Here is a 13,669-nt window from a genome sequence, read left to right on the forward strand (position 1 = left end):
GAAGATGAGGTAGGTTCAGATGAAGAATTTTATGCAGAAGCAACAACCAAAATTCTAATTTTAAAAAACAAATGCATAAAAGTAAGTTACCTCCCTATCGAGCTGGACCTTCAAGCATATTGTGATTTGAAGAAGAGAAACTGCGACATGGCAGTAGAAGAAGAGAAGTCGAATGAGCTTGATTGGAGGGGCACTCTTTTGTGAATTATTTTATTTTTAGTTTTGAAGTTTATTTTAATTCAAAAAAATAACTCATTGATTTTTGTTTGTTTTTCCTGTACAGAGCAAGAACCTTGACATGGTTAATTAACTTAAAGCAGGAAGTATTTTTTTTCTTTTCTAAAATAAAATGTTTTCTAAAAAAAATTTGTTAAATAATTCTGTCATTTTGAAAACAAAAGTTATTAGCAACTTCTTAACGAAGATTGATATAAAGTTGGGAGAGCTGAAACTACGAGTTCAAAACGAGTCAGTCATTTTAAAGTCTTCAAAGATCTCGACCGTTATTATAACCCCACGAGTTGCTCTTGCATCATAGGGGCGAGATCACCATCATCACCATCTTCTTCGACGTTATATGCATCATACGACTGCTTTAAACCACCATGAAAAGGAGAAGAAAAGTCAGGCTAAGGACTATAAATCAAGCGCTATTGGGAGGAAACCCAAATGTTTCTTTTGTAGCTTTTATTTATGTTTTCTTTTATTTTAATTTTAATTTTTTAGTTTTATTTCATTCTTGTTATGGTTGACCTTTTACTACAGAAATATGTGTCGGTAAGCCTGTTTGACTACGATTTTGACCCCTTTCCAATCATTATTTACAAAAAACTATCACATATTCTTAAAGTAGAACATGCATAGAACATTTCTGCATAAAAGTCAAACATGGTACTTTAGGAAAAATATGAGAAAAATGCGGTCAAAGTTGGAAGAAAATAACAGTATTCTGTTTTGCAGGAATTGCGCCTGGCGCCAATTTTGGAGTCCAAATTGGCAAAACGTGCATTTTGATTAATGAAGGGCAAGAAGGATATTTCCTATATGTTTGAATCAAAGTTATAACCGTGAGTCTAATTCAAATGGAGTGGTTAGGTGTATCTCAATTCATTTCCACCTAAAAAGGTGGGAAGTTCAACAACTACAAGGGCCTATATAAGAAAGCCATCCCTCCAGCAGTAAATCATCTCTTCTAAGCTTGTTTTCAGCTTCATTTACTTTCTCTTTTGTTGTAGAACTCGTTTTTAGGTTTTAGTTTCAAGTTTTAGTTGTTATGTCCTTGTATTTTCATACTTTTGCTTACCGTATTGCTTTTAATTTAAGTTCTACCTTTTGTTGTGCATTTATTTTGTTCTTTTTAAATTCTTTAGCGAGTTTACTCTCCCCTCACGCTCAAGAGAGAAGAGGGTCAAGCTAGAACTCATTGTACGACTCGTTTATTCGTTTAAATTCAATGAAAAATACTTCCTTTTTATGTTTTCGTGCATTTTCTTTCCTTTAAAAATGTTCTAAATTAGTTATCAACCTTTTTGTGAAATGCCTTAGTCAAAATTATTTGATTTTCAACACGTTTGGGATTTGCCCATAATTACGCCTGACACTTTTTTAGGTTGGTTTGTAAAAACCTCTCTTTACGTCTTTTTTTCATTTGGCCAGTGGGAACTTGATTTATACACTAAAGTCCAACCCTGAGAAGGGTGAGTTAGGTAAATTAATAGGAAACCAATATAGGACGTGACTTAGACATAAGCGTATAAAATATGGTCTTAGACATAGGCCTTCTGACCCATAAAACAAATGAGTTGATAAATATTCCCTAGGATTGTAATCACACATAGACATATGATTGTAGGTTACCCTAGCCTCTGCAGCAAACAAAAGCGGTAGTGAAAGAGTAGAACTCAGTTTTACAAGAAAAGCTATAATTGCCCCTGGTACATTTTCCCAATAAAGTGTGTTTTCCATGTTTTGTATCAAAACTAAGGTAAGAAGCAAAGATGTTGAGTTTTATTAAATTACTTGTTAGTTAAAAGCCCAAACAACATTATTTCATCACATTTTCTTTCCTAAATCACAATTGCATATTCAAACCATTTCACGACATTACTTAATTTTGAAAAGCAACAAGTCCTTGAGAATTCAACCTTGGATTACTTTCGAGTATTACTTGTGACCGTGTGTGCTTGCACTAATCTCTAATCTTTTTAAAGGTAGAGAAAGTCCCAACAATTCTTACTTTACTTTTTGAAAGTAGGAAAGAGAGCAAGGTGAAAAAAAAAAGAAAAGAAAAAAAAGAAGATGTCATTAGAGTTATTGGTTTTTTAAAGTCGTGCCACCCCGTGAAGTCTTAGTATCCCCTATCCTATTTTTATTTGATTATTTGGTTGTCCTTTATGCATTTTCATACATTGGAAACAATCCATGCTTTAAGTTTAGGGGTGTTGTGGTTCCTTGTTGTGTTTTGGTAGACAATGATAGCTGGAGTTAGTGATTACAGTTTTTGCTCTTACAAAGTAAATGTTAAACTAGTTTCAAGCATGTTGAACTTATTGACTGTGTAGTTGGTTTGACTTTATTTTTGGCCCTTTTGTAATCTTATTAATCACACAATTCTGAGTACCTTGTTTTTCTCGTTGCTTAAAGGTTGCGCTTAGCTAATTTTATCATTCATGAAAAGCATGTTGGATCTTTATTAGTTAACCATTCGGGTTTGTCTCGTTAGTACCTCATGTCTATTATGATAATTAAGGAATTGAGAACTTTAGCATTTGTTATTCGCATAAGAGAGTTATTCTAGTGTTTATTTGGGTGGTTTTATGCAAAGAAATGTCAAAGTGTGTCAGTTTTAGCTCGTAATTAGCCTAGAAAAGGTTAGAAAATGGAATCCGAGCTAAAAGTCCTAAGTTTTGAGTGCTTAAGGTAAAAATTGCACTAAATGCTCTTATTTCTGGTGTAAATGAATAGGTTTAGAGGAAGAAGACTAAACATAAAGAGAGTGCTAATCCAAAGAAGAGTGAGGAAGGCATTTTCAAGACAGAATAGATAAAAGTTGGACCGAAGTAGAGTTGGAGCATAGATTCATTGCGCAGTAACAACCCAGACACCGGATTTACCGTGTCAGTACAAATTTCAGCTGGGTGCCCTAATAACAGACCCAATATAAAAGGGACATTTAACCCTAGCCGCCAGACATAGATCCCAATAGAAGCACGTTTTTTAGAGCTGAAACAACAAGGATGAGGATTCTCTCCATTTTCGGGGGCAGAAAGCTGACGACAGAAGGGATATTCCACTGCTGTATCAAGCTATCATCTTCTTTTTCTTTGGCTTTTCTGCTATTTCCTTAAGATGAGTTGTCTTCTTCTTTTACCCATTGTATTTTCTTCTTTAACCATGAGCTAGATCCCCTTTCGGAGGAGATTCATATGTTGTAACTGATATGAAACTAAACCTCTAGCTGCGATATTCGTTTTTTAATGGAGTTGTTTATTTTTCATATATCCTATTGAACATTGTTGGCCGCTTTGTTCTGTATGCTAGCTTCTATATTGACCCGGTAGGGCTTATAGTTTGTCGACTTGCCTCATTTGTGATTAGTACTTTTCTATAGTATTTTGTGAATTCTATAGGGCTTACAGTTTGTCGACTTGCCTCAGTTTGTCGGCTTACAGTTTGTCTACTATATAACTATCAATCTTTCTAATCCTATAATTCAGCCTTAAAAAAATAATAATAAAAAGAAAGAAGCAAACACAAAGAAAAAATATGCATGGATTACGAAGGGCAAGTAGCCTATAGTTGAAGAAGCCCAAGCTAGTAATAAAAGAGCTAGAGATTTTAGGCAAGTGAAAGAGAGCTTCAAATGAGTCCCTGGGTGATGCGGGTTTGTGCAAAAGAAAGTAGAGAAAAGCTGAAGCAAAAACAAAATAGCCTTCCCTAGAATGAGAGCAAAATTTGAACTACTCTCTTTTAAAGTCCTAGAAGAAGCAGTCTATAAGGGTTGTCTGTGTCCTAGTTTGGTGCATGTTCATGGGATGTAGAGTATTCTCTCTTTTGATGAAATTGTACAAGTTCTGCTTATTTCCCCTGTTTTGGTTAAACTATGCAGGAGATGGAGCTGAAGAAATGGAGTGGTTGAAGTGTAGCTGAATCAAAGGAAAATTGCAGGAGAGTCCTTGTGCCAGAGCATGCGAGGCTAGAGAAATATTATGCGACATCGAGTGGTCGCAGGGCAGTAACTTCCCTATGAGGGAATTTTAACTGCACCCGTACAGAAATAATTTGTTGTCCTAAAATTGAGGTTCGATATAAAAGGTAAAGGTTGTCCTAACCAATAGAACAAATCCCAAGAAAGGAATTATTTCTTATCTGATGCTGAAGGCAAGCAAGCAGGACCCCCTATTTCGGAGAGAGTTGACGATAGACACTGGAGCTGCCAGTTTTCGCATTTGGCTGGCGGTCTCTCTGGGCATAACAATATTCTTTCACAAAATTGGTTCCCTTTTTTATCTACCCATTGTATTTCTCCACTCCTTCATGAACTAAACCTAATTTTTGCGGGATATTATGTGTTGTAGTTTGCGACAGGGACCTCTAGTGTGATTTACTTTGCTAATAAATAGAGTTGTGATTATATTTCCATCTTACTGATATTTTCTGGCCACAGTTATCAATTTGCTTGCTCTTGTATGACTCGGAAGGATATATTGGTAGCGTTTTTTGCTCTCTTTGTGGTTAGACTACTATTTTCTAGTAGATTTGTGGATGGTTAGGAATAAGGTCCCCTAACAATGCTTAGAAATTGTTCTACATGCATGAGTATTTAGCAACGGAAGTTGTAGATATTCTTTTCTAGGTGTCTCTGAAGGGAACCATGTCGATTTGAGCATCAGCAATATTTTTATGCTAGAGCATCGTCAGTTAGTAATTGAAAGCATGTAGGGATCTTCCCCATCTTAACCCTAAATTTGTTTCCCCTTTTTCGCTTGTTGTGCTAAAGCATTTTTTTGCTTCAACATCTGTTTATGCATTGTCTCTCTCTTGAAGTCGTTTTTGCAATTATATTTTAACTTTGTTTGGAGTTAGCGATACAACACTTGATATTATTTTCTTTTGCATTTTTTGTATTCTTAAGCACATACTTAAAGTTTAACAGATTGTCCATGTGAATTTCGACCTTTTTTTACTACAATTGACGAATATAGTGTACACTTGCGCTTGCATTCACGTCGGTTGTGGGAATCGCAACAGTAAATAAAGGAATACTCAGAGGGAACGAGAGAGAGCAAAGGAGGGTGGAAAACAGAAGTCCATGAGCCTAGAGCTAAGATTTAAACCCTCCCAAGAGTCACTCTAAATCCCACCGGCTACGAAAAATCATAACCGCCACTAGCCATCGCTCGATTTAACGTCAGAAAGCCGTGATTGCCAGTGAAATGATTGAGGGCACGAATCCCCAAATCAATGTGATGATACGACCGAACGGTCTCCATGATGTTTCCAACCTGATGCATGGGTCCCACTAGAGATAAAAATAAGATTGCCCAAGCATGTGCCCCCAACTCGACGTACTTGCACGCCCACGTGTGCCAATGCTTTCAGATCCGATATACTCGGTTGAGTCCAACCAAATCCAAAAGATGGTTAACTGTTAAGGGAAGAATCTTAGCAGGTGATGTGTCGAGAGCGAGAGGGAGACAGTTGGACGAGTGACCATAGGTGGTTGGAAATGTACGCAAGAACTCCAATGGGTGTTGCCTTGCAAGAACAGTACGGGCACGCACTGTAGCCTGCAGGCTGCGGCCTGTCAAGGGGGACAGACTGGCAGGTCGCAATTCCACCATCACGCATCAGAGATGTCTACCCCTACCTGTCAGAACCCCGTATAGATAGAGGATGCCTCTAAGCCCTCGATCACCGTCCTTCCTGGTCGACGGTGAATGCCTATAAAAGTGGAGGACCTCCACCACCGCCAAGTAAGTAAAAAACATGTCACTAAATTTATAAGGTGTTCACTCCTACTTTGAGTCTTTTTGGTTGCACACACATCGGTGTCGAATCTTGTGATTGCAAGCGCATTTGTTCCATAATGATACCTCATTTTGAGGGACACATGGACCTCTCCAGAACTTACCATCCATAAATGTTTATAGCGTATAGTAATTAGTAAAAAATTATGTTGTTAACAAAAGCGAGAGAAGTAAGGATATCACATGGAAGAAGAACGTCTGTATTTTTCTAATCCCTCTATCTTTTGTTTGGTTGCAAAGAAAATGGCGGCGAAGGGAACAAAACAAGTCAACGTGAAGTTTAGGTTATATGTTTTGTTTCTTACCCTAAATAGTTGATTACGTAGAAGAACTCCAATTTCTAATTTAATTTTTATTTTCTTCTGTGTAGCTTATTCTACCTCTAATTTATGTCTTTAACCAACTTGAACATTAATCAACTTCTTAAGGTATATATTATCGATCAAAATATCAAATATTTGAATCCACAAACTCACATGTTACACTACAACAAAGGAAAAATGAAAAAAAAAAAAGCTAATTTCTTCAATATTTTATGAAAACGAGAAGATATTAGCAACTTCACCTTTTTGCCTCTTGCAGTGTGAATGAAAGAGACACACTAGCACAAGTTCCTCGTGCCAAAAGCTGGATTTATCCTTAAACAACAATACTTCTGTATGGCTAAAATGTGTCTGTTAAGGATTCGAATTACTTTTAGGTAGTTCGATTCCACAATTAGTTCTCTTGTAGGTACATCTTTCACTAATCTCAGGTTCTTCACGTATCGTCGTGGCCTCTATAACCTTAATTGGTCATTTCCTTTAAATAAATTGGCAGCCCACTATAATTAGCTTTCCATTCAAATATGAAATTGACCATTCAATGCCTCCTCAGTTTTGGGCATCGTTTCAACTAGTGTCGGAATTAAGCTTTAGTGTGAGACTAATGTGATAACCACTATATGATACCAACTTATTTATCTAATGGACTAATATTTTATATGAAAACATTACTTTAGTCAATATCACCTTTTTTATTTATTAGAGTATTAGTGGTTTTCCACAACTAATGGTATGTTGGATCAAAAAAATGACCTACTCCACGAAGCTCGATCTTGGATGAGGCTGACGAAGAGGGAACCTATACTCGGAGAGTAAAAAACTTCGACACTCAAGTTAGACTAGGTTTGATACATACTTAGTGTGAGAATATAGTTTTGCGTACCTGGAAAATGTGGTGGGACTATATATTTATAGAGGTCGAGCTTCCAACGGCGATTGAGTAGCAGTTACGATGGTACCGTAAATCACGACACGTTGTTGGAAAGACAGTTGAGTGATCTTGTGATATAGCTCATGTTTGGCTGAGCAATAAATTAAGGTCGAGATACTTCGTGGCTTAGCTATCTTTTAAGGCCGAGGTATTCTGTCGACGACCTATCTTTTAAGGTGAAGGTATTGCTCTCGGAGAATGGATCTGAGGCTTCATAACTCAACTTCTGGTTAAATCTTCTTATTAGTCCACATATCACATCATTTTCTATCACCTAACAGTGGCCCCACTTCCGAGTTGAGTTGGAACGAAGTCGGCTCGGAAGTTCTAGTGTGATGGCTTTCCTTCAGGTTTGACTCAAGGTCATATGTAACTCTAAGCGTCCTGAGGTGAGATCTCTCATGATACCTCGTCCTTTAGGCGTACATGAACTCTCTCCAGATAGTTTCGAAAATGGTCGAGCTAAGTCCAATTCTCCTTACTCTATTGGACAATCGTTGGGCTAAGGTAAGCTCTCCCGACCCTTTTTTAAAAACCATCGAGAGAGGTTTTATTATAAACACATTTTAAATAATACATTGCCAGAGATTTTCAAAAACCGTCGGGAAGATTTCAGTTGACGTTTTCTACACAATGTTAGGAGAAATAAGACATCACCAAACTTTGTTTAGAAACCATCAAGAATGGTCTTATTTCTACCAAATTTCTTGTCCGTTGGGGTACATTACTTTGACCAACGATTGTTCTGCATCAGCAAAAATACAATTAAGAAAGCCATAAATTCTTGTAGTGTTATATTAGGTTGGGGTAAGCTTTATTGTGATAGCGCATCCTTTAGGCTTATGTGAGCTTTCTTCATGGAGCTCACATGTAGGTCGAGGTTATTACCATAGCACTCTTTGTGTACTGGGAGCTTTGTATGCAAACATATAAAATGATGTTTTCATTACGAGCACCAAGTTCACAATTGAGTTCATTTTTATTTTTATATTCGATTCAACAACTTTGAAATAATTATTGAAGATTATTTTAACATTTGAAAAGGATTTTATTATGGGCTAAATAAATGAGACTCGGCAAAAGGATAAGAAGACGAACTTGGACCGAATATAAAAAGGCCCAACTACACGAGTCGACCGAGCAGAGGACGAGAGACCTAGATAAGCCGGCCTACCAGGGCTCGACTCCGACCCCTGCTCAGTGCCAAGCAATTCTCGGCTATGGGCCGAGAACTCCTATCAGTTCTCTCCGGCCATTTTACATAGCCCAACCCAAATGGGCCACAGATTCGACACCTTGATCGACCAAGAGTGGGGCAAGCCCAGTAAAGAAGATCTCCACAAAGATATCGAGATAAATCCCTATAAATAAGATAAGAGACCAAACCCTAGAGGTATGCTCACAATACCCTACACTTTATACTCAACTACTCCGATCTTAACTTAAGCATCGGAGTCCATCTGGCTAGAGCCACACTGGTCTTAGTTGATCTATTTATTCTGTTTTGCAGGTCTCGTTGATCCCTTTATTCTAGAAGATTGGTGCAAATTTGGCAGAATCCCAGGAGGTTAAATTCCTGCATAAACAATTGGCGTTGTTCGTTGGGACGACTAAGATCTAGAAGTCCAGACGATTGACAACGAATTGATCGAGAACTGTTGTAATCTGAGGTGATCTCAAGAGAAACAAATTGACATGGTTTCTGGAGGCAGACCACAACTTTCTAAAGTAAAGCGAATCAATAAGTTTTTAGGCAGGACTCAGAACAAACGAGGCAACAAGTTCTAGGACAGATCCTAGAAGAGAAAAGCCCACCCATCTGAAGAGAAGGACGAACCGAGAGCAGGTCTTACCGAAGAAATTCCAAATGAGACGAAACCGCAAGTCTTAGGGCAAAAAGAACAATATGCCCAGAGCCTTAATCAAATCATCGAGAGTGAGCGAGAAGGCCTTGGTTGTGAAGTGGGAAGTCACGCCAATAGGCCTACATCTCTAATGGGCGACCACTTAACCGCCAAAGCGATGATAACGTCTCATGCCGTGAGATTAGATCATGCAACTAGTGTTGTGCTCCCGACAAATAACGACTCAGTTGATAACAATGAAAAGGCCGACCCGAGCCCTTTTCATCGCATGGAGTCACCCACCTCAGATAGAGAGGAAAGCCTGTCGAAGAATTACAATCGATCCCTCTAACGTTCAAAGAGCGACAAATCAATATTGGAACAAATTTGGGGGCTGAGGAAAGAGCTAGTCTCACTAAATTTCTCAGAAGGCAATACCCTCCACATATCATCAAGTTATAAAATTTCCGACACCAAGAGGAATAGATGAAGTCAAGGGGGAGCAACGAGTATCACAAGAATGTTATTATACTTCATTGAGAGGCAATTAGGGAAACTGATAAAACCCACGCCTGAGGACAACATTAAATTTTTGTGTTTTGTGTTCTACTTTAGATAGGCCTATATCTTGTTATCGCATGTTTGATATGATAGGTTGTTTTTACTATTTACCTTATGATGATTGCATATTTGCGTTAGGATAGGGTAGGTTTTACATTCCCGAGAAATATTTGTTTTGTTTCCTTTTCTATTAGGTCATAGTACTTTTTGTTGATTATCCTTTTTACTTGAGCACTTATTTTTATTCTAAATATAAACTCCTCAAGTAGGGGGCTTAGGTGATACAATCAAAATAGAAGCTGGGCAAGAAACTCGAACCGGGCCAAACCATGAGCAGGCCAACGAGCTGAGAGCCACTCGGTGAGATCAGGAAAATCGAATGGCCAGCAAATGAGCCCAGCAAGGATAAAACATAAAGCAAGGCCAATAAGCCAAGCTAGGCAACGAAACTCACGGGTATAAAACCTCGATGAGGAATGAGTTATAAACCTATGAGTGTTGAAGGCGAGCAAACCAACCTAGCTAAGGTTAGAGCCCAAGGCCAATAAAAACTAACGGTAGATGAAACCAGATAGTAGTGCTAGGGAGACTCAATTTAAGGTTTCAACATAAAGTTAATAAACTGGAAAGTTAATCTCGACAGTGGAACAGTGATAAGGAAAAAAGATGAAATCCAAGGCATCAAACGTAACTAGATCTAAGGGAACATGGAATCGACATAACAGACGTCACTTCTACTCATTATTGTCATCATTCATATCATCAGGAGCATCACATTCAGCCCTGAAGCGCTCCTACAGGAATGAATAATCCACCCAGGATATTCATTAGAAAGCTATCGAAGTGACAATGAAACACCATACTCCATGGCAGCATTCTACAGGTTGACATATTCAGCGGTCTTCTTAAACTCTGGCAGAGCCAAGCACGCTTAACTTTGGAGTTCTTACGATTGAGCCACCGAAAAGGAAGGTGCACCTTGTTGGTATAGGTAGTGACTATCAATTCTTTTTAACCCTTTATTGACCATTCTTCAATAATCTCAGGATCCCTCTCATTCGGATGTGGTATCGGTTCATTCATGTACCCCTCCTCTCGGGTGTCACATGGATAAATGGCAAGGGTCGATACGATTCGAGGAGTTAGACTTTGAGGACTAACATAGTGTGATAGGTTAGGAGTTGCTTGGAGGCCAAGGACCAATACGTTGAGTAGTAGTTGAGGCCTTGGGGATAAATGTTAAGGTCCAACACCGAGCACCGTAGAGAAGTGTCGATGCTTTAGCTACGCGAGGTCAGGGGTCGGTACGACTCGAAGGAGTAAGTCTTGGAGGAATCAAGAAAGAGCACTAGTGAGTTAAGATGTGAGATTGAGTTTGACATGTATGGTATATTTTTAGTTAAACTTATACATAAACTACTTCTTGAAATATGTTTCTTTCATTTAAGGCTCGAGATTAATGATAAGCATGATGTGTTGATTCTTTGATAAGCATGACACGTTGTATCCTTGATAAGCATGTTGTTTGTACGTGACCCTTCAGATAAGGGCTGCTTGCTGAGTACTGTGGTTGTACTCATCCCTCTTTTTCCCCCTCCAGTTTTGTAGGTATCGAGCTAGCTCTTGAGATGGTGATGGAGAGGAGGAGACTTGACTAGAGAGACCATTTAACGTTGCATTGTTAAGTTTCAATTAGGATATGATAGTTATAGTTGTTTATTTGTAACTGAGTCTGTTGTTAGATTATTAAATTGGGGTTTTAAGTTCTTTTTTTTAAAAGGATGTTTTAGGGCTGACAGTTCACGATTCGTTTAAGAAAATTAATTTTGTTTAGCTACTTGAACTTTGATGATGTGATCTATTGAGGTTATTTATCAGGATAATACATTTGTTCAAGCTGAACTTGAATTAGCCTTTGCGTCGCTGTTATTCGAGAAAGTTAATTTTGTGTAGTGGATAGTTTATGGTTAGTGAAGATTTTGGTGCAAAGTTTTTATAAGGTTGGATTGTTACTAAATTATTAACCGAGAAGAATTTGAGTTTCGTTAGAACTTTAGTGGTGTTTGTTTTGTTTAGTGCAAGCTTTTGTAAGTGTTATTAATCAGAGTAGTGCAGCGGGCGTTACAGTAAAAATCATTTTCAGGTACACATAAAGACTTGAACTTGTAATATGGATGTCAATACCCAATGCTTTTGCCACTATGCCATACACTAAGATTTTCAAGTTCGAACCAAGGGGAGGGTTTTCACACCAGCAGACTCGGTGTTAGTTATCAGTTAATTTGTGAAAATGGGGAAGACTCCTTGATGAAGTCCATCAAGGGTTAAGCAATTCCTCTAAAGGTAAAAGAGAAGCCAGGACAACGAGTAAGCTTAGGTTAGTGAAGACTCTTCTACCTAGAGTATGACCTGTTAAGATCTTGGTGAGAGAAACCAAAACTTTAAGGAAGCAAGAATTCTCCTTAGTAAAGATGTTGAAAGGAAGCAACTAAAAAAAAAAAAAAAAAAAAAAAATCAAGGTCATTGTAGGTTTTCACACCATCAGAAACCGGTTTGCGCCACCGTCAAGTTCTAAGCCACTTAGAAGAGCATAGACTGCCCCTATTGATTCTTCCATACTATCAAGAATAGATATTTCAGTTTGGAGCTGGTTTCTTTGTTCCAGACCCGAATAATAGATTTAAGGCCTAAGATTGCTCCAAGCCAAGAACACTTAACTTTGGAGTTATTACGATTGAGCTACCGAAAAGGAAGGTGCACTTTGTTGATATAGGTAGTGACTATCAATTCTTTTTAACCCTTTATTGACCATTCTTCAATAATCTCAGGATCCCTCTCATTCGGATGTGGTATCGGTTCATTCATGTACCCCTCCTCTCGGGCATCACATGCCCACCAGCTTCTACCTTGGTTCGTCCCCAAACCACATCTTACTGGGAGAGGTTCCGCTCTGATACCATCTGTAACGCCCCAAGATTTTCAACATTCAAACAGGGAACGTTACTAAAAGCCATTTAAAAAGTATCACTCGTACTAGAGAGTTAAACCACTAGAAATACAAAATTTGACAAATTCTCACCACGTTTCCGCTGCGCTACTCTGATTAATAACACTTACAAAAGCTTGCACTAAACAAAACAAACACCACTAAAGTTCTAATGAAACTCAAATTCTTCTCCGTTAATAATTTAGTAACAATCCAACCTTATAAAAAACTTTGCACCAAAATCTTCACTAACCATAAACTATCCACTACACAAAATTAACTTTCTCGAATAACAGCGACGCAAAGGCTAATTCAAGTTCAACTTGAAAAAATGTATTATCCTGATAAATAACTTCAATAGATCACATCATCAAAGTTCAAGTAATATCTTGCTATTAATGAATAATATAATAAGTTAAAACTCATATCTTCTATTTTATAAAATTAACAAAATTCAAATAAGTGGCATGTTCACATGCCTATTTTAAAAGGAAAAAAAAATGTTTAATTGTCCAAATATGTCAAATAAGAACGGTTCAACGATACGTCAATTTTCTATTAACAAAATTCAACGTATGTTTCTATAGAAGTACGTGTTGAAAATTTCTATATACAAAAAGTACATTTGAAAATTTTAAATGATTAATGACCATATTAAAAGAATGTAAAAGAGTAGGGACCATTTGAAATATTTCACGTGCATCATCGAAGGTGTTTTTTTAATTGGTTTAGTGTACATAATAGACTTTTATATGATGTAAGTCAAATTGATGTAAGATTACCAATTCTTCCTATTTTTTAGAAATTAAACAAAATAGCTTATATAATAAGTGAGAGAAGTATTCAGTTCTTTTTTTTTTTTCTTTTTTACCACGTGAAAATAGAAATTCAAATTCATGACTTCTTCGTTGGGAGATCGAGACTAAACTAGTTGTGAAGAGCTAAAATAGTAATATTGGTCCAACTAACTACTCAACTTTCACCAAAAATTAGCC

This window comes from Momordica charantia (genome assembly GCF_013281855.1).
Source record: "Momordica charantia cultivar OHB3-1 chromosome 2 unlocalized genomic scaffold, Mcharantia_2.0 BLBB01000002.1, whole genome shotgun sequence".
Classification (NCBI taxonomy): Eukaryota; Viridiplantae; Streptophyta; class Magnoliopsida; order Cucurbitales; family Cucurbitaceae; genus Momordica; species Momordica charantia.